Source organism: Brienomyrus brachyistius, chromosome 2 (genome assembly GCF_023856365.1).
Source record: "Brienomyrus brachyistius isolate T26 chromosome 2, BBRACH_0.4, whole genome shotgun sequence".
NCBI classification, from domain to species: domain Eukaryota; kingdom Metazoa; phylum Chordata; class Actinopteri; order Osteoglossiformes; family Mormyridae; genus Brienomyrus; species Brienomyrus brachyistius.
Genome location: NC_064534.1, coordinates 9,631,888 through 9,652,241, shown reverse-complemented (window position 1 = coordinate 9,652,241; position 20,354 = coordinate 9,631,888). Strand labels below are relative to the sequence as shown.

Genomic DNA, 20,354 nt, shown 5'->3' with positions numbered 1-20,354 from the left:
CATTTCCAAATGTTTTAGCACATATAAGCAAATAGTTTTGTGCAACTGTCAACATTTAGCATAACTTTCAATCGCTTTAATTTAGTTGGTCAAAATGGATGTATTTTAGTTTAGTTCATGCATATAGCACAACACCATGGTTTAACTGCAAATGCCTGTAACGTACCCCAAACTCTTAACTCCTGTATCAAAAGCAAGTAATTCCACCAGTTACCATAAACCATAGTGTTGTGCTATATGCATAAACATTTCATGAGAAATGCTCTTATAGTCTTGGGTTTCATATAAATGTGTTTCATATAATGTGTCAAAGCAATCGAGAAAGACTGTAATACTATAGATGAGGATTACAACATGACTCGTTAGCAACATGCTTTGTTCACGTACAATCGTACAGACTGATAGAGTGACAGGCATCTGATTCTACCTAATGCAACATTTAAACCTTCCGTTGTGACTAAAACCCCAAGAAACTGATACACTGGGGGCTTCCCCTCCTGCAGAGAGACCACATTATTAGAGCAGATGCACCCAGTTCTCAGTGCTGCTGTGTCTGATTCATATCGCCACAACGCTTCATGCTTCACAAGTTGCTTCACACCTAGACCAGTGGTTCACAGCCTGTGTTGCACGTACCTCCAAGCGTCCTCAGGATGCCTTCGGGTGGTACCAGAGAATGGAGATTTGCTGTGTGCCAAAAACAGAATAACTGAAATTTGAAATCAATATAAAACTACTCTGTTTAAAAAAAATAATAATAATAATTTTTGCATTAGTTTTCAGGTTGATTATGATATTTTTCATATTCTCTGTCATGACGCATTTTGGGAGGGTTAGCATAGCCCGCTCAACACTGCATGCAGCAATTCCTGAGATTTTAACATGTCGATCTTCCAGAGACACAGATTAGTACAGCATTTTCCAACAGAAAAGAAGGCAAATATCAGGCATATTGTCACAGCTGAACTAACAGGAACTGAACAAATGTATATAAAATTTATTTATTTATTTTTACCTTCAAAACATGAAGGGGTGCGACCATACCAACCTCCACTTCCTGTAAACTCAAATATTCAATCAAACTTTAAGAAAACTTTTTCACCTTGGTCTAAGGAGGGTGTCAAACTTATACAAGAGGTAGCTGAGTGCAGATACATGAAAATCCGTGTGTTGGGCCCTCTCACCCAGTTCATTCAATACAGGACATGTGACACAAGCATGTACAACACAGGCTCGGACCAGCACAGGACACACGTTCATATACAGTGTATATGTATATATGTAAGTATGTTGCGATGTTTAGAAAGAGTTTTAAGTTACTTCCGTAAACGTGGCTGTAAAGATATCATCATGAGTAAATTCTATTTTAGTTTGCGACCAATCACATTTAGAGTTGCGAAGCTTTATTGCTTCTTGAACTAAGTGCACACCGTTTCCACCGCTGAGAGGCTGGCTGTGTTCGCTGTTGACATAGCAACCGCTCCCTCCTCCACCACGGGCAGATGCCTTCCACTGCAGAGCCAGCGGGGCTGACCGTGTATCTGTCAGGATGGGGATCCTCCTTGAACCTTCTTAACGGCTCCTTTCCCATCTACCCTGCTGGCACGTGGCACTTTGTGTCTGGCCAAGGCAACATGTTTCCCACTCCTAGCGGAGTATATAGCAAAGGGAGCCCTGGAGCATGCTGGGTAAGTGGTCCTTCATCTTCTCTTCATGCTGAAGGCATACAAATGTTTAAGCAGCACGAATTAGACTGTAGTACAGACAAGGAACAGGTAAGGGAACATAAACAGAAAGCATATGCAACTAACTGCTGTAACGTGCTAAAATGGCAAACTGGTAGATAACACATCAATGCACTTCATACTCTCCCGGATTTCTGAAATAGAAATGTAAGCCATTATTTCTCTTTTTATTTTTAAATAAGCAGCACATCTTTCTGTGAAAGCACAACTGGCAAGTGGCACTGCTACAGCAGCCCTCAGATTTACAGGGCGGACAGGCAGTCGTAAATGATCCTTTGGATGGGTTTATGTCTCCCGGGACAGCCTTCCTGCTCCAGGTCCGGCCCCCACCCCCGGCCAAAGCTTCCAGCCCCAGGCCAGATTCACTCCCGCTTTGGAAAATGCGTTTTTCCTCAGCTGAAATGTTAACCCTCTTGTGCAATACCTGCCTTTTGCTTTGTGCATAAGCTGCAGCATGAAAATCTTTGCAGGAAAATATTCACTAGAGATTTCAAAGGATTTTTTTTTTATTATTATTTTATATAAAATGTTTTGATTATAAGCTATTATGAACCACTGAGCTGGTTCTTTGAGTTTGTATAATTTGTCTTCAAACCCCATGAAGAAACTAGTAGCTTGTTTCAAAATCCATTATGGTTATCTGTGTATCTAAGCACTCAAGCAGAGCCTACAATGAAAAGTTTCTGTTAGGAAAGGCTGCGGTAAAATTTTATTTCGTGGGATGCATACCACTGTATCCAAATAGAAAGATTTCATGGTATCGTGAATGACATTTCTCAACACATGTGACAATATTGTTCAGTCAGCAGGGGGCGCCTTTTGGCTGAGCCCATTCTGTGACTTAAAGCAAGGCGACGTTGCTGCTTATGGCTAACAGCCCTGTGTTATTTTTGCTTCCACCCAGTGGCCATTTACTCTCATTGCATGTTGTGTACGGTGTTGATTGGATAAGTGACGCGTCTGTCATCCCTGAAGACAGACCCACAGGTGTTTGATGTAATTCTAGGAAGGGTTGACGCCACAATAAAATCTGTAAACCTGTTTCTAGATGTGCTGTGTGGAACATAATTACCAATATCTACTTTATTCTGATGATTTTCTTGAGCATCACCTCTTCGCAGTCCTTGTGCATTGGCTGTTTCTGCGATCACCAATAATTTTCCATTATGCTGCTAGCTGGTTTCAGGGTTTTATGATTTATTGATTTTAGCTGGAAAATGTTTTGAGCCAGGGAGAAGCACCTCGAAAGGCCGCTATATTACAAATCAAATTTGATCGACTGATTATAAATCTGACTCCTGCTGCAGAGATGCCTGTTATTCGGTTATATTCCACCGGCGGTTGCTGTTGGCTAAAGATGCAGGTATACAAAAGCAACATGACATGAAGTAAATAAGGGCAAAGTTTACCTCAACTGTAAATCACGTTTGGTAAAAGTGTCTGATAAGTATGAAATGGACTGTTTCTGCACACTGCCTGCCACGTTAGTACAGAGCATTCCATCTCAATTCTGTCACAAGCCAAAGAAAAAAACTTAATCCTGTCCGACCTCATTACTTAACATTATTAAAATAATTAACTTTACCTTCCTGAGATCTTTTAAATGCTGTGGCACGAATGTCACGAACCTCAACCAGGTTTTTGAAAACTTTTAAACAGAAATTAAAGTTTTTGTTAGTTCACTTGAACACGTTGCTGAGCAGCTGTGTATCGACGCAGTAGTCCTTTCTATTTATAAAGCAGCACCTGACATGAGAATATAGCATATCAATTATATACAGTGTCTAAGAGGCAGATGGATGGACAGGCAGATAGATAGATAGATAGATAGATAGATAGATAGATAGATAGATAGATAGATAGATAGATAGATAGATAGATAGATAGATAGATAGATAGATAGATATGTAACTTAGGTAATCTCTAATGATTTTATTTAGCTTACCTCTTGGCAGCTGAGTTCTGTCGCTGCTAACCTGGAGATCACACCAGCACCAGTGAGAACAGAGAACACTGTCTGAATATGCATGCTGTTGCTAATCTGAACAAGGCAGGGAGTTGGCTGCTGAATACTCCCACAAAAAACATGTTCTCCTGTTAATTTACATTGTTTCTATTTGGGTGGAAATCCCTGTGAACACAGAGTGAAATCCTGGCACGAGAACAGGTGTTAAAATGATGGGTTTCAACCCCCCCCCCTCCCCCCAGCTCCCAGAATTTGTTCACAACCCTTGGGCAACAAAAAACATATTGAGGGGAATCTAACGGTAGGGTTGCCTAAGGGCCTGGTAAAATGTACTACTAAGCACTGGTCAAGTCGACTATATACCCTCCATTTTCTCTTTGTCTTCTTTGTTAAAAGAAATGAGTTAATGGCCCCAATATTAAGCATATAGCAAAAGGTATAGCACTGCAATATATCATCCATTGAGTTTAGGGGGCATCTGCGTCTTTTACTGATGATTTGAGCTGCTCTACTATCAATTTAAGCTTCTGTTACGCAACAGCAGTCATATAAACTTCCCAAGTGCTGTTTCAAAGGATCACTGAATGCCAATTAAAATGGAAACAGCTAAAAATAACATATCATTGGCTGTGCTTTGCATTGCTGTAGACACAATATTTCATTTATCTTACTATATACTAGTACTCCGTGCATGAGAAAGTAAAACCTGAGAATGTAGGGCCTTTGACTTTTGCTCAACTTTTAACGTTAATATTTTCTTTGCATTTTTTTGAAACCGAAGCAAAACGTATGAGCACAGACCTCCGAGCCGAGTCCTTCTCTCTTTCTGATACTCTATTCAAAATAATTATGTCTAGTTGAGAGACTACAGCCACTATAAAGTGCCCATCAATAAAATTATTTAATTTTCAATTATCAGACATAAAAGGTGCTCATCGATATCTGTACCCATCCTAAAAAGGAAAAAATATCACAGACTTGAGTTCCGTGCAGAATTATGATTCTTGGTTACATGTCTTGAAAAGATTCATAATATAAAAAGTAGAAGTAACACCTACAAGAATGATATTTTAGTGTCTAATACCACAATCTCCTTATCCTTAAGCGTAAATTCCAGCAAGATTTTACTATATTTATTATGATTTGCAAAATTCATCAAAATTCATATCGTGTATCAATCTGATATGACTTTTTGTCCATTGCAATATTATAATGTTTAGCTGCAAAATGGCATGAAAACATTTTTTGCAATTATGCAAAATACTGAATGTTTATTCATTCGTACTGAAGTATTATTATGTTGTCACACTTGTTGAGCTTGACTTATTGTTTGAAATGCTGCTATTGCTTATAATGTCAGAGTTCTGAGATTAGAGAAATGAGCAAGCTGCTTTAAGGATTCGCACAAAGGCTACACAAGCACTAAAATACCATCCGGAAGGCAGGGTCAAAACAAAAGTCAAGTGCAAAATGGCTTAAGCCCCTTCAAGTCGACAACTGAGCAAAGAGCAGATTAATCAATATTTTGCAAAGGTTTTACTTTGAAGAGGTCCTTATATTACCCTCGGGCTAATTAGGTGTGTAATATTCAGGCGAGGCCCAGCGTGGTGGGATTCGTCATGGGCTGACTGGGTGTGGCAGCCGGGAGTGTTGATTGGTGGCAGACGTTACATCCCTAGCATTGAGTGTCCATGGCTGAAGGGGCATGAATAATTCACAAAAAAATATAAACAATGCGGTCCAGGGGATTTACAATGGCTTTGAACTAAAAGGAAAATAGTTTAATTAAATTCCTTTTTGTTCATCGTCTTTCCTGGAAACCCTAGCAGGAAGGCACATCTTAGATGGTCGGGCCGACCGATGTTCCCAAGCAAAATGCTTACGTTTAGATATGACTATATTTGGCAGTCTGAACACCATGAAACTCAGATGTATCTATGGCAGATTCAGGCAAATTTCACAGCAGGGGAACAGCTACATGATTACGAAATGGACAGAAACTTTGGAGATGTTATTCAAGAAATATAAATGTAGAGTAGCACTTGGGGGAAGTTGAAATGTACACTGTATGAGGGCCTCCGAGACAACAGGAAAGGGTCTTTGCGAGAGATTTGGGCACTTACACAAATGCTGCATGTCTATGTCACATGACTGAGATGAGCTCATCAAAAGGACAAAGACATGGCTTTAAGTATGAGGGAGTTACAGTTAGGCTGTTTAACGCACAAGTGAAGCCAGGCATAGCATGCTGTGGACTTTGTTGCTACACCCAGCTTTGAAACAGATGTTCCTTCTTTGGGAAGGGTTTAGTGAAAAGCAGTGAGAGTGATCTCTGGCATTTACTGAGTTCTATTATGGGATGGGATGAAAGCCCCAAATTCATTTAGAGAAAGGCTGGATGGGGAGGGGCATGATTTCAGTGTACAAGACAGATGGACAATGATAACGTTGAACTCCAATGATTAGATATTTATTTATATATTTAGCAGGTGTCTTAACAAGAAGCGACATGCAATTTAAAAAGCGGGTTCATGCAGACTGGGGGTTAGGGGCCTTGCTCAAGGGACCAGCGGTGACATCACTCTGCCTGCCATGGAATTCAAACCTTCCAATCACGGCCACAGCGCCCTAATCTGCAGAGTCACACACCATCCTGGTTACTTTCTGACGAAAAGTAAGTTGGGCCCACTTTACATCAGAATAAACAAAAAGCATGTTTACGTATCGAAAGGGTTGGTGGGCTTTGAAATAAGTTTCTTTGTAGTGAAACTGAGGCCCCGAATCAGAAGTCAGCTTTATTCAGCAGATACACTGCAATGCGCATGTAATGTGTCTTGGTGCGTTTGGTCTGTTCAACATAATACGGTATAACAGACAGTCCTCAAATTAAATACATCAGTAGAAAGAAAAACGTTAATGCCACGTAATGCGTACACATCCAAATGAGGAAGATAAGATGAGTTGCCTTCTGTCTCTTCCAATAATTGTCATCTTCAACTGTTCATATATAACAACATTAGCGATGACACAGTACAGTGATATAAATGAATATATACACATATTGCACATACACTCATCAGCCACTTTATTAGGTACAACTTGCTAGTATCAGGTTGGAGCCCCTTTTGCCTTCAGAACTGCCTTAATCCTTTCTTGGCATAGATTCAACAAGGTACTGCAAACATTCCTCAGAGATATTGGTCCATATTGACATTATAGCATCATGCAGTTGCTGCAGATTTGTCGGCTGCACATCCATGATGCGAATCCCCCGTTCCACCACATCCCAAAGGTGCTCTATTGGATTGAGATCTGGTGACTGTGGAGGCCATTTGAGTGCAGTGAACTCATTGTCATGTTCAAGAAACCAGTCTGAGATGATTCGAGCTTTATGACATGGTGCATTATCTCAGGTAGTCTGTGGCGTTGCAACGATGATCAATTAGTACTAAGGGGCCTAAAGTGTGCCAAGAAAATGTCCCCCACACCATTACACCACCACCACCAGCTTGAACCTTTGATACAAGGCAGGATGGATCCATGCTTTCATGTTGTTGACGTCAAATTCTGACCCTACCATCCAAATGTTGCAGCAGAAATTAAGACTCAGACCAGGCAACATTTTTCCAATCTTCTATTGTCCAATTTCAGTGAGCCTGTGCGAATTGTAGCCTCAGTTTCTTGTTCTTTGCTGACAGGAGTGGCACCCGGTGTGGTCTTCTACTGCTGTAGCCCATCTTCCTCAAGGTTCGATGTGTTGTGCATTCGGAGATGCTCTTCTGCATACCTTGGTTGTAACGAGTGGTTATTTGAGTTACTGTTGCCTTTCTATCAGCTCGAACCACTCTGGCCATTCTCCTCTGACCTCTGGCATCAACAAGGCATTTTTGCCCACAGAACTGCCGCTCACTGAATGTTTTCCTTTTTCGGACCATTCTCTGTAAACCCTAGAGATGGTTGTGTGTGACAATCCCAGAACATCAGCAGTTTCTGCAATACTCAGACCAGCCCGTCTGGCACCAACAACCATGCCACGTTCAAAGTCACTTAAATCACCTTTATTCCCCATTCTGAAGCTCGGTTTGAACTGCAGCGGTTTGTCTTGACCATGTCAACATGCCTAAATGCATTGAGTTGCCACCATGTGATTGGCTGATCAGTAATTTGCGTCAATGAGCAGTTGGACAGGTGTGCCTAATAAAGTGGCCGGTGAGTGTATAATGCACAAATGTATTAGGCTGCCACAGAAAATAACGTTTATGTTGCCGTAAAACTATGATTTTATGTCTGTGAAAATTCGTTAGCTTAGCAATTTCAAAACCTCTCCACGAGTGACCAGCACTGGCTGGTGCCCAGCCAGTATCTCCATATAGTTCTTGAAGTCAGTCACTAGCACACCTTGTTTGGCTAATCAATACCTCATGGAGTTTATTAACTGGTTAAGTTAATTATGTGAATTGGTGGTGAAACTTAAGAAATACACGGAATGGCTGAGGTGCCTCCTAGGATAGAATTGAGAACCGAAGACATGTTCTGCTACCAATCTAACACAATGTCAGTAACTGTCTAGAGAACAGAAGACATTATTATTCCTCCTTATTGTATTATTATTACTTTATATTCTAATGTTAATTCATTTTTTTCCTGAGAAAAAAATACACTAACTGTGCAGATAAAATAACTTCAAACATAGTTTTCTTTGGTTGCCTTATGTCTTTTCCACAGTACTGTATATGTACCCTATAGCAGGATTGGTCAAGCTTATCCAGAAAGGGTCGCTGTGTGTGCAGGTTCTCACTACAACTCCCTAATTAGATTACTAATTAGAGGACTGATTGGCTGAAGAGTTCTCACACCTGGGTTTGAACAGCAGACCTAAGGGTTATCCCGAAAACCTACACACACACTGGCCCTTGAGGGTAAGTTTGGCTACCCCTGCCCCACAGTCTCTGCTTGATCAGTCTGTAATGCGCAGCGCTGACCTGAATTCGTAATGGTCTAAAACTTCGACTCTCTTGTTTGCTAGCGCTTAATTGAACGGGTGCCCCGCTGCTATGCAAATACCCAGCCTTTCAACACTTCAATGAATTTAACACGCCAGCGTGTCAGGCAGAGCCTTTAATATCATAGCGACAGTTTATTTCATGTCACTGCTGATGCGTGGCTGCTTCGCCGCATGAGACATTGTCTCTGTCTCGGAGGGACGTGTATAATCACACTGACCGCACGCAATCGTTTCAAAACAAGTCAGCAGCCTTCATTTGGGTCAGAGTCCTGCTGTCAGATTTGCAAAAGGCGTGGCAAAAAGCCAGGATTCAAATGTGTTTAATGGAACATAACGTGATTGTCAATTTATGCAATTATTTTTAAATTATTTTACATTAATTTTACATGGAAGCACTTTCGCTACGTGTTGGAAAGGTTCCCCAAAGAGAAATACTGTTGAAAAAGGTCAATATCTTTTTGATAGACATTTAGTAAAAGATTTTCCTTTCTAAACAGGCAGAAAAAACACTGTTCTCTTGCGAAGGGACTCCACAATATTTCTTGATGAAGTGGCGATTAATGACATGCCAACTTGAAACGCGGGCTGCTGCTTTAGCCGAAAGCCATGCGATAATGGGTTATTTTGTCAGAAACATTTCACATATTGCTCTCAGCAAAGTGGTTTTGAATCATTTAGTCATTTTGTGACTCCGGCGCCGTGACGTATTATACATAATTGATGTTCACTGAATGTCAAAGATTTAACCCTCCAGCGTCTTTCCACCACTGGATGCCAGATATGGAGACTGCCTTGCTTAAGGGCACAGCCGGCAGCAAACTCTCTCCTAGGACCTGCACATTTACTTAGACGACACTTTTGCCAAATTGATGTACAAGCGAGGATCACAGAGTCAGCCAGGGTCAGCCAGCATCCCTAGAGCAACTAGGGTTTAAGGTCCTCGCCCAATGGTCTGACAGTGACATCGCTCTACGTACTACGGGATTCAAACTGGCAACCTTCCCACCATGGGCAAGGAGGCCTGATCCACTGCCCCACACTCTACAACACATCAAATTCTTTACATAACTGCAAAATACAGGATAATTGGCCTGATAATATCAGTTATATAACCACATTATTGTAGTCAAGGTTACAGAGTGGCAAGGACCCGGTGCCAGGAAACACACTTTTCAGATTCCAATTGAGTAATATATAGAGTATAATTATTGTCTATTAATGATGTATAGTTTGTTAGTGGGGTTGTTCTCTGCCTCGTGCCCATAGCTTCCGGGATAGGCTCCGGACTCCCTGCGACCCAGTCGGATAAGCGATTTGGAAAATAGATGGATGGATAGTTTGTTAGTGCACAGAGTGATCTGTCTGGTCCTACCACTGGGGAGCGCTGTGTTATTGAGTTGGCACTCAGAATGAATCTGCCTGACCTGACCTGAGACCCAATTGGACTCAGGCAAACAGTACATTGCCTCAGTAATTGACATCGGTTACCCTGTTGGCCACGCACAGCTGTGTCATTACTTCCTTGTACCTTTAGTTAAAAGCTAAATTCATAAACATACCATTACTATGCAAGTTGACTGTCGTTGTCCGAGTTCCATCATGTGACCAAATTAAGGACGTGCAATTCCCAGTTATGTTTTCAAGTCCCTTTGGCTAGGCTACATCAGCTGTCATTCGACGTTAAACTTCACCCAAAGCGTGAGCTATGACAGTGCACCTGTGTAGCTATCATCCACACTCAAGTCATCTTAATAACAACGGCTTTCTGTGGTACAGACTGCAGCACACACTACAGTGTGAGTGGAACAAAGTAACGACTGTGACCTACATCGGGAACAGCAGGAACAGTAAGCTTAACTCAGGCCAATAAGCATAACTGTACCCACCTTCTCCTTATTTTTAACATTTAATGCTTGTATCACTTGGGCTTGAAAGTCCTTCTGTGATTTAGCGAAATGAGTAGGAAATGCATGGCACGGATAAGTCCGTATAGTTAGGCTAATAATTACAAACAGCCAGAGGTGGTTAATTCAGATCCGGAAAGTAAATTCAGACCAAGATTTTGTTTCAACCGACTAATTGAGCATAAAGAGTCACAGTCATTAGCTGTGTCTGAATTCAGGGGCTGCATTCGAAGACCGAATGCGTCTCGGCGACTCGACAAGGCCGTCGCATTTCGAAGGCTCCTTCGGTCTAAGAATCCATCTTTCTTTTGCCAGGTGGATCCTTTGCAGCCAACCTATCCCAAGATTCACTGCGCGGACCTTTGAAGGACACCGCCTGTAAAGACTACATAGACCCTGTCCGTCGAAGGACGCAGCCCCTGAATTCAGACACAGCCACATTCGGACGTAGCCGCAATTGCAAGCTTAGTGTAAAGCTTTCTTAAAAGGGTTAAGCACATGGAGGCGATAATATAATGATACTGAAACTATAGTAGCAGTACAAGAGATGAGCGAGGGACTATAGTTATTATTTAATTGTCTGCAAAGTCAATGGAGGATTTTGGAACGCAGGGCCTGGGACATGGAAAACTGCTCAACTTCTACTGTTTTTATATATAAACACACAGACATACAGTATATACTATATATACTTATGGAGACATGTAAATGCTCTGGGGTGATCGCTTAGGATAGCTTGGCAGTGGGATGTACTTAGATGCTAAAATCAAGAACCCAAATGTCTTTGCTGGGTAAGATTATGTAACCTCACTGTCACCACATCCCTGCTTGGCTGTGCGTGCTCTGCGACAGCTGTCATCACATTCATGGCCATAGACGCCAAATTGCAGGTGAAAGATGCAACTACATATATAGCCAAATGAGGAACGCAAATTTCATCGCAAAGCTTGGGAAGCTAATCGCTAATCCGTTGCTATTTCAGCAATATTTATTAAATTCAGTCAGCACGATCCTTTAGGCTACGTACCTTATACAGGTAGCACTTTGCACACTGGGATATTTTTTACCGGGGACAGTGGATGCGTAACTTTTGAAAGTGTACGGCAGTAACACTGGGACCAGGACTGATAGGCTTTTGGATTTTCACTCACTGGCTTCACACTTATGTAACCTTCTGGCACTGTTAAATCCCCTTGCACTGAGCTACATTCCAGGCATAGAAAGATATAATTACGCACAAATTAACACCATCTGTGATACCTGTAAGCGGTCAGAGGATGGATGGATGTTTCCTTGATGAATCAAATTCTTCACCGAAAGTGGCTTGTTTGCTTTTCGTTTTATCAAATGTATTTCCAGAATGTACATCTAAAGCTGAAACATAACACTTAGTATAATGCCATTTTATATTTTTCAGGGACGCTGCAAACAGGCCGGTCAGACCGCGCTCTTTGTCAGGGACGCCGCAAGCAGGCCGGTCAGACCGCGCTCTTTGTCAAGGACGCCGCAAGCAGGCCGGTCAGACCGCGCTCTTTGTCAGGGACGCCGCAAGCAGGCCGGTCAGACCGCGCTCTTTGTCAGGGACGCCGCAAGCAGGCCGGTCAGACCGCGCTCTTTGTCAGGGACGCCGCAAGCAGGCCGGTCAGACCGCGCTCTTTGTCAGGGACGCCGCAAGCAGGCCGGTCAGACCGCGCTCTTTGTCAGGGACGCCGCAAGCAGGCCGGTCAGACCGCGCTCTTTGTCAGGGACGCCGCAAACAGGCCGGTCAGACCGCGCTCTTTGTCAGGGACGCCGCAAACAGGCCGGTCAGACCGCGCTCTTTGTCAGGGACGCCGCATACAGGCCGGTCAGACCGCGCTCTTTGTCAGGGACGCCGCAAGCAGGCCGGTCAGACCGCGCTCTTTGTCAGGGACGCCGCAAGCAGGCCGGTCAGACCGCGCTCTTTGTCAGGGACGCCGCAAGCAGGCCGGTCAGACCGCGCTCTTTGTCAGGGACGCCGCAAACAGGCCGGTCAGACCGCGCTCTTTGTCAGGGACGCTGCAAACAGGCCGGTCAGACCGCGCTCTTTGTCAGGGACGCCGCATACAGGCCGGTCAGACCGCGCTCTTTGTCAGGGACGCCGCAAGCAGGCCGGTCAGACCGCGCTCTTTGTCAGGGACGCCGCAAGCAGGCCGGTCAGACCGCGCTCTTTGTCAGGGACGCCGCAAGCAGGCCGGTCAGACCGCGCTCTTTGTCAGGGACGCCGCAAGCAGGCCGGTCAGACCGCGCTCTTTGTCAGGGACGCCGCAAGCAGGCCGGTCAGACCGCGCTCTTTGTCAGGGACGCCGCAAGCAGGCCGGTCAGACCGCGCTCTTTGTCAGGGACGCCGCATACAGGCCGGTCAGACCGCGCTCTTTGTCAGGGACGCCGCAAGCAGGCCGGTCAGACCGCGCTCTTTGTCAGGGACAAAGTCCTGGTCCCCATAAGGGAAAACTCTATTTTATAAAAATCGGTCACTGTTATGAAAAAACTAAAAATGCAAAAACTCTTGCATTTTGCTCGGTTACTTATGGTTATGGTTAGGGCAAGGTGGGGGTTAAGGTTGTCATAGTTAGCGTTAGCATTTTTCCCATAGAAGTGAATGAGCGGGCCCCATAAGGATAGGTATACCCTACATTTGCGTGTGTGTGTGTGTGTGTGTGTGTGTGTGTGTGTGTGTTTATGAATTCTGCATGTCCTCCCTATGGTGCACCCCTGCAGTTTACTGCTATCTCAGAATTTCCTAATAGTGTATGACGTGGTTGTGTGCTCCCTGAAAGGGACTGGCATCCTCTCCAGGGTGCAGCTCTGCCTTGTTCCCAGTGCTTCCTGGGGTTGGATAGGATAGGATAGGATAGGATAGGCTTGCCCCCCCCCCCCCCCCTCCATGATCAAGACTAGGATAAGCAGTTGGATGTTACATTGTGTTCTGAAATACCAATAAATAACCATTTAATGGACAATATGCGTTTTCCAGTCAGCATGTTAACATTAACTACCAGGAATAACAGCATTGAACTTCATGGTTATTGCATGATGTTTATGACTGACCTAATACACCCCCATGCAGATACGGCAGCAGAACTCCCACGGCGCCCCCACCACTCTACGGCAGGCCATCCAGCGCTCTCAGCACAAGGTGGGTCCCCAGCAGGTGCCTGACTACAGCGTCCCGTCGGTTCGGTCACGGTGACATGACGTTTACACCCCCAGCGGTAGCGCCTGTCCGATCCGCTTCCTCGGGGAGGCAGAGCAGGAAATTTCACGAGCAGCACTGCAACAGAAACACCTGCAGCCTCCTTTACCGTTCCGGCAGTTATTCAATCAAAATTAAAGCTTAATATGATCTAGGTTTGGATTTCAAGTTTGAAACGTTTTTTTTGTGGAACCAAAACTGCTTTCAGGTTTAAAATTCTGACCAAAGTTTCTTCCGTCTTCCATTTTTTTTTTAGAAAATATGATAGAAGCAGCACCTCCCCCCCCCCCCCTTCCGAAAGAAAGAGAGAGATCATGTCAGGGTTCAGTGTTTTCTGAAAATGCATCTCACCTATTTTAAGCAATTTCTCTGCTCTACCTGAGACATGAAATAAAATATATATTTTAAAAGGCGTAACTTTGTGATTTGTACAAAGTGTATATCGACCTGTGAGCCATAAAATGTTTGACAAGAATTTGCATACAATGCGTTATATGAGTAAAAGTAACGAAGTATTTTTGTCTAACTTCTTACATCACCTTTCTCTTTCTCAGACTGTACTCAAATCACCTGGTTCGTCTCACCTCCAAGACACCCGATCCTCAGCCTCCTTTCCCCAGATCTTATCGTCATGGAAGAGAGCAGCCTGTTCGATATCCATCTACAAAAGAGTAAATGGTTTACCATTACATAAAGACAACGACAAAATCATAACTGGGATATATAAAGAACTGGAAGCTGCATTGAGGATGGCGTTTTGGAAGGCAGCTGACCGGCGGAACTGTGCAACAAACGAAACAAACAAAAAAAAAGAGTCGTGTGCGCTCCCCACATCGTCCACAAGAGGCAGTATTACTCCAAGACATTTTACACAGCCAATGTCAGCGGGAGATTTCTGTAACCTACGGTGTCACTTTTTCATTCAAATCATTCATGGTCTGAATTTAAATGCAGAATTAGGGACTGTGTGAAATTGTTTGATTGAGATTTTTAGCGTGTGGATTGTATTTGTAAGTTGATGAAATACTATATAAAATTATGAATCAATGCTGCAGCTGAACTAAAAATATACAGTGCCTTTCCAACCCACACCCCCCTTTAAAACGCGATCGGAATCTTCCTTTCTATTTCTATTGCCGTAGTCTCTCACAGAAAATCAATCATTTATCAACAAATCTTTTAAAGAAAATAAAAACCTGAAAAATGCTGCTTGTATAATTATCCATGGCCTGGAAGCTCCAGATGAAAGAGGTAATAGGCATAGATGAAGAGCATTGCCTTATCGAGGACACAATTGTCTCACAATTGGCCTCCATCTGTAAAATCCCCCCCCCCCCCCCCAATTTTCACTACCATTGGAAAGAATGTCAGTCTGAAGGTAAAGAGTGAGAATGAAGACTAAAGAGTATGTTAAAGAAGTTAGAGATAAAGCAATCAAATATCGTAAATTCAGAACAGGGTACAAAAAATATCCATGAGGTTGGAAATTCTAAAAAAGCACATGGATCATTAATTATGAAGTAGAACCTACCACAGATGTGCGATGGATAACAGATCTGACTATGAATCCGAAGGTTCCACTCCTGGCTGGTAGGAGCATCTCCCTTGGGGTGTTGGGCCTTGTGTCTGCGACTACAAGGTTGCTCGTCGAGCTGATCCTGTGGTCTGACCCCAGGTCTTGTTCTCATCTATGTTTGTCTCGAAGGAGAGCAAGACGGGATATGTGTGAAGAAGCATTCCGACGTAGCTGCGTGCATTCTTGTAAAAAATGGCAGATAAAGTATCTTTACCTGCCTAGAACAGTCCATCTCTCAAAACTCAGCAACCACATAAAAAGGAGACTGGCAGCCAAAATGAGGCCAACATTGACTCTGAAGGAGCTACAGAGTCCAGTGGCTGAGAGTAGAGTGAAGGTGTCCCAGTCACCAGTCGGCTATTTCAAGAACATACTGCAGCAGTACATTCTGCTGGCCTGCATAGGAGGGTGACTGGAAAGATGACATTACTCAGGAAGGGGTACATGAAAGTGTGCTTAGAGTTTGCCAGAAGGTGTGAGAGTGACCCAGTTTACATACGGGGCACGATTTTGTGGTCTGATCGCACCAAGATCGAAAATTTTGGCCAAAAGTCAGAGCACTATGTGTCGCAAAACATAACATGGCCCCCGCCTCAGTTAACACCATTCCTGCAGTGAAGTGGTGGTGTCAGAATGATGCTGTGGGGATTCTTCTTAACTTCGGGAACTGGGCATCTTGTCAAAATCGAAGGGAGAATTGATGGAGCAAAATGCATGTAGATATCGCAAGAAAACCTGCTTCGGTTTGCAAAAAGGTTCAAGTTTAGGGAAAAGCTAACCCTTTAGCAGGAAAATGATCCCAAGCAGAAGGCCAAAGTAATATAAGAGCAATTAAAAAACAAAAAGGTAAATGCTCTACAACAGAGTCTACAGATAGTCACCGCATAATAACCTTTAATGGTCTGTCATTGTAATTTTTTGAGTTATTATTTTTTCCTGTCTTCCTTCTGTTCTGTCTCTCATTTCCAACGACTTGATGTCACCATATTGTATTTTTTTTACCCTTTTATAAAAAAATATGTATAATACGAAACAAGCAAGCAAAGTTTTCTTATATAGATAGTGCCTCTGCTTCCCACCATAACAAGTAATTAAGCCACATAAACAATGCCAGATGTCTAAAAATATGCATTTGTTTTGTTTTTCCTTTTGTTGTTTTTGCTGGCGTGCATGTGAATCTGTGAGTTCTCTCTCTTCTCTGGTTTATTTCTCTTTATCTCAGCCGGAACCGGAAAGTTTGTGCCCTCCTGTCATTCACCGGAATACCTGTCTCACTCTTCTGTGGGGGAGGGACAGCCACAACCTCGACCGCCACATGACGTTATTTACCTCCGCATGTAAATTTACTCCAAAGAAAACAAACAGTGGCTCTAATAAGCTGACAGGCAATTAGCATGACGATTAGAATTTGGGAGACGTGTTGTTGGTCTTTATCGCGAATTTTCGCCGAAAATCTGCAGCGACAAGGTGACCTAGGGACCTTCTCCCAAGTCTTAGATGTTTAGACTAATCTCATCAGACTGAATCACATGCAGTGTAACTAGCTTACCTTTCAAGCAGGACACCCAGAGGGAGAGCCCCCCCGCCAAACATATTCAAGCACTGCGCTTAACACTATATGTAGAGTCAAGTACAAAGGGTGCCACTATATACATAATAGACTCATTTAACCTTTTGCCTCATGCTGCCCTTTAATCTTTCAGCTTATTAATGTCCAAGTCTCATACAATTTCCATCGATCTATAATAACCGGGGCTGCAGTGATACTATACGAGGCGTGATGTGGCACACAGCCAGTATAGGATGCCAGGCCATCACAGAGCACACACTCACACTAAGGGCTATTTAAAGACATTCATTTGCTGAACTGAATATTTTTAGATTGTGGTACCTGGAGGAAATCCACACAAGCACAGAGATATAATGCAAACTCTGCACACACAGCTGGGGACAGCAATCTAATCCCTGCACTGGAGGTGTGAGACTGCTATGCTTGTTTCATATATATTTATTACCATACATATAGGAACAGCGTACGTATTTATATACGATTTATGATATATACTATCATTAATCCTTCTTTTTAATTCTTATTTACAGCAAATGCTATTCTCCGTCCTTTTGTCATTTTAATTTAGTGCACCTAGCAAAAGGTAGCAGCGTGCAAATTCACCTGAGAATCTGACCCAGTGAATGGCTGGTGGCCTGCTGTCTTGGAAACCTGGCTGATATACAGTGGGAGTTACATAAAAAAAAAAATAGTAACGCTTTATCCGATTGGCACTGCGTGACACTGGATAGGGATGCAGGGCAGGGTTTCGAGCGGCACATGCAGATGAGACGTAGCTACACAAGTCGAACCATTGTTATGATGACTGTGGGCGCACTTGACCATTCCGGCAAACATTCATCAGTGACGGGGGGGAGGGGGGATGAGGAGCAACATCTGGTAAATGCAGCATCAAAAATCCCCCAGAGAGCCCAGTCTGCCGGACACCCAGCAGGTTGCATCACTGTTGTTTTTTAAAAATGGAAATGGTGTTCATCTGTCACAAGTTATCGGAAAGGCCCACAGGCCACGCCTCCTGGGGAATCTCACAGGCAGCCAGGCCATTTAATCAATGCCTGATTAATAATTTTAATTTCATCATTTTCAGGCTGAGCGTTATTGTAATCGCATTCCACCCGGGCAGTCAATAAAGCCATTGTTCTCAATGGGGGGAGCAAAGGGGATGGAGTTTTTAAATCCATCTGAGGCAGCAGCGTTGTCCCGCCACCTTCTGCCAACTAAAAATCAATTTGCCCCCCCCATCCTTATGCCATCATGCGTCTGTGCCTGAATACTCCTTCCCCCCGCCTTCCTTTGTTCTTTTTATTTCTTCCCTGAACACATCAGTCCTTTTTTTGTTAGATCCACACCTATCCGAGGAGTCTGGGGCTGATTTGTTTGGAATTGGCAGCATGTGTGAGTTGGTGGGGAGGGGGGCGAGGCTTTTTTGTCAGACGAAATATAACAGCGAGGGGTGCGACACATACTATGCTTGATCCTGGAGAAAACAAGGCTCGTCGCTCCCTGGAGAGTAGCCTGCTTTCCTTTACTCCATCTCTTCTTCTCTCTCTCCCCCTAACTCCCCTTCCTTCAAACCCGCACTGGAAGTCGGCTTCAAACCTACTCAATCGAACCTGACAATGTGCGTCTCAAAAAGGGTCCATCACACTGCAGTTATAAGTCACATGCTCCTTGTGTGTTTTTAAATTAATTTCAGGATAAAAAAAAAAAAAACACGTCGGGCGCACTTCTGTAGAACAGGGATCGACAAAGACTACCGTCTTAAGCATATATAGGGCGAGTGTTGTTATAGGGGACACTTTCTGAAAAGTTGCTTTCTGGAAAAATGTATAGAATCATCTCAATGTCTTGAATCCCAACTTGATGCCATGCTAAATACACAAGAGAAAATAAAGTATTACTAAACACATATGTCAATTGCGAAGTTTAACCGTCGCATTTTGCCAGGTGTGCCATTTTAACAATACTCACCCTAGACACATTTTGCATTCTCTAAGCACGGTCCGGAGGTACACCTGAGCTGGACTGCACGTGCGTGTACTGTAGCGCAGGACAATTCCCCATTCTGATGACGCAAAAGAATGATGATTCTGATGGCTAAAATGACGCAAAATGTGTCCGATTACGGTACACAAGGATACGATATTGCTTATGATGCAGATTCCACCAGAGCGTTGATCAGTGAAATGTGATTGACGTTTATAACTGTTAACTTTTACGAACAATAAGGAGGGACCGTCCGGAAAGCTGTTCGCCAAACCCGCAAACATGTTACATACTATCACTTGGCATCAAACGCAAAGCTTGCAATATCCAGATAATATCAAAACCGAACCCCCAATTTATTTAGGGAACTTACTTTCGCTTCGGTGTCACGTTTCTTTTGCAGAATAAAGTGACATTTTAAGCATACAACAAGCGGTGGAGTACATAATGACGGGCCCGGCGATTCTGCAGATGTGCAGCTGGTTGAAAGGAAAATTTCAGCCTGCAATTAGCAGCCATGCTACGAATTATAATAAGTGGCAAGGCTATTCAGTCGCCCGCAACACAGTAATGACGCTAGTGCACTGCAGGCCTACAGCGTTAGTGTGTCATTTAGTTGCTGATGACGGAATGCAGATAAAGTCCCCCCTTTCGAAATGATAATTAACTTAATTTATGTTTCACATTGAAGTTATTTCTAAAGCAGATATGTCTAATGGATTTCCGGTGGTCTTTACTGTCGATAAACCCCTCACCAAATTTCAGTGAAGGAATTACAATCAAAACTGTCTATAAGCGGGTTTTATTGCTCATTAACTAGATCATAAAAGATCTGCAGCCGGTGTTGTTGCAGACAGCTCCTAAGATAGGTGCATCATGACAACACATAACTAACTTTAACTTAACACATTGCTAAAACGTGGTTTGTAAACATTAAGAAAGACAGGAATTGGTTAGACAAACGGTTTTACGAATGTGCCTAATGCACAAAATGGTAAAGAGGGAAAAGTACTGAAATAATTAACAATGGTCTTTCCAATCATTTCAACAGCACAAGGGAGGCAGTCTGTCAATCAGCAAACGGACTAAATGGCGCATCATAACAATAGGGATAATTGCATGAATATTCTCACAGCTGTCAGCTGAAAAAGTACCACATGCTACCCAGGAACACCGACAGATTCCCCGTGAAGATTCAGATCGTATTTTCTGCAAAGCAATTAGCAGTCAGATACAGGCTCACACCGGAGCGGGCAGTTAAGCCGATTAATATCAGCCTGAAATGCGGGCAACCTTTCTCATGCACACGAATTTACATGCATGAAACAGTTTTATTACTTTGTAAATAGTCTGCATAGGGTTTGCAAACTACCCCAACGCAGGGTTGC

The 20,354-nt window shown here is 43.3% G+C and overlaps 2 long non-coding RNA genes across 2 annotated transcripts; one reads left to right on the top strand and one right to left on the bottom strand.

The window, feature by feature from the left end:
- Nucleotides 1–8,571: 8,571 nt before the first annotated feature.
- Nucleotides 8,572–14,520, top strand: LOC125720315 (uncharacterized). Its single transcript, XR_007385414.1, has 3 exons — nt 8,572–8,630; nt 13,709–13,777; nt 14,389–14,520. It is a non-coding gene; the product is annotated as an uncharacterized LOC125720315 (long non-coding RNA).
- A 4,236-nt stretch (nt 14,521–18,756) lies between these two features.
- Nucleotides 18,757–19,467, bottom strand: LOC125710308 (uncharacterized). Its single transcript, XR_007382958.1, has 3 exons — nt 19,340–19,467; nt 18,952–19,045; nt 18,757–18,851 (listed from the first exon to the last, which is right to left on the bottom strand). It is a non-coding gene; the product is annotated as an uncharacterized LOC125710308 (long non-coding RNA).
- Between the last annotated feature and the right edge of the window lie 887 nt (nt 19,468–20,354).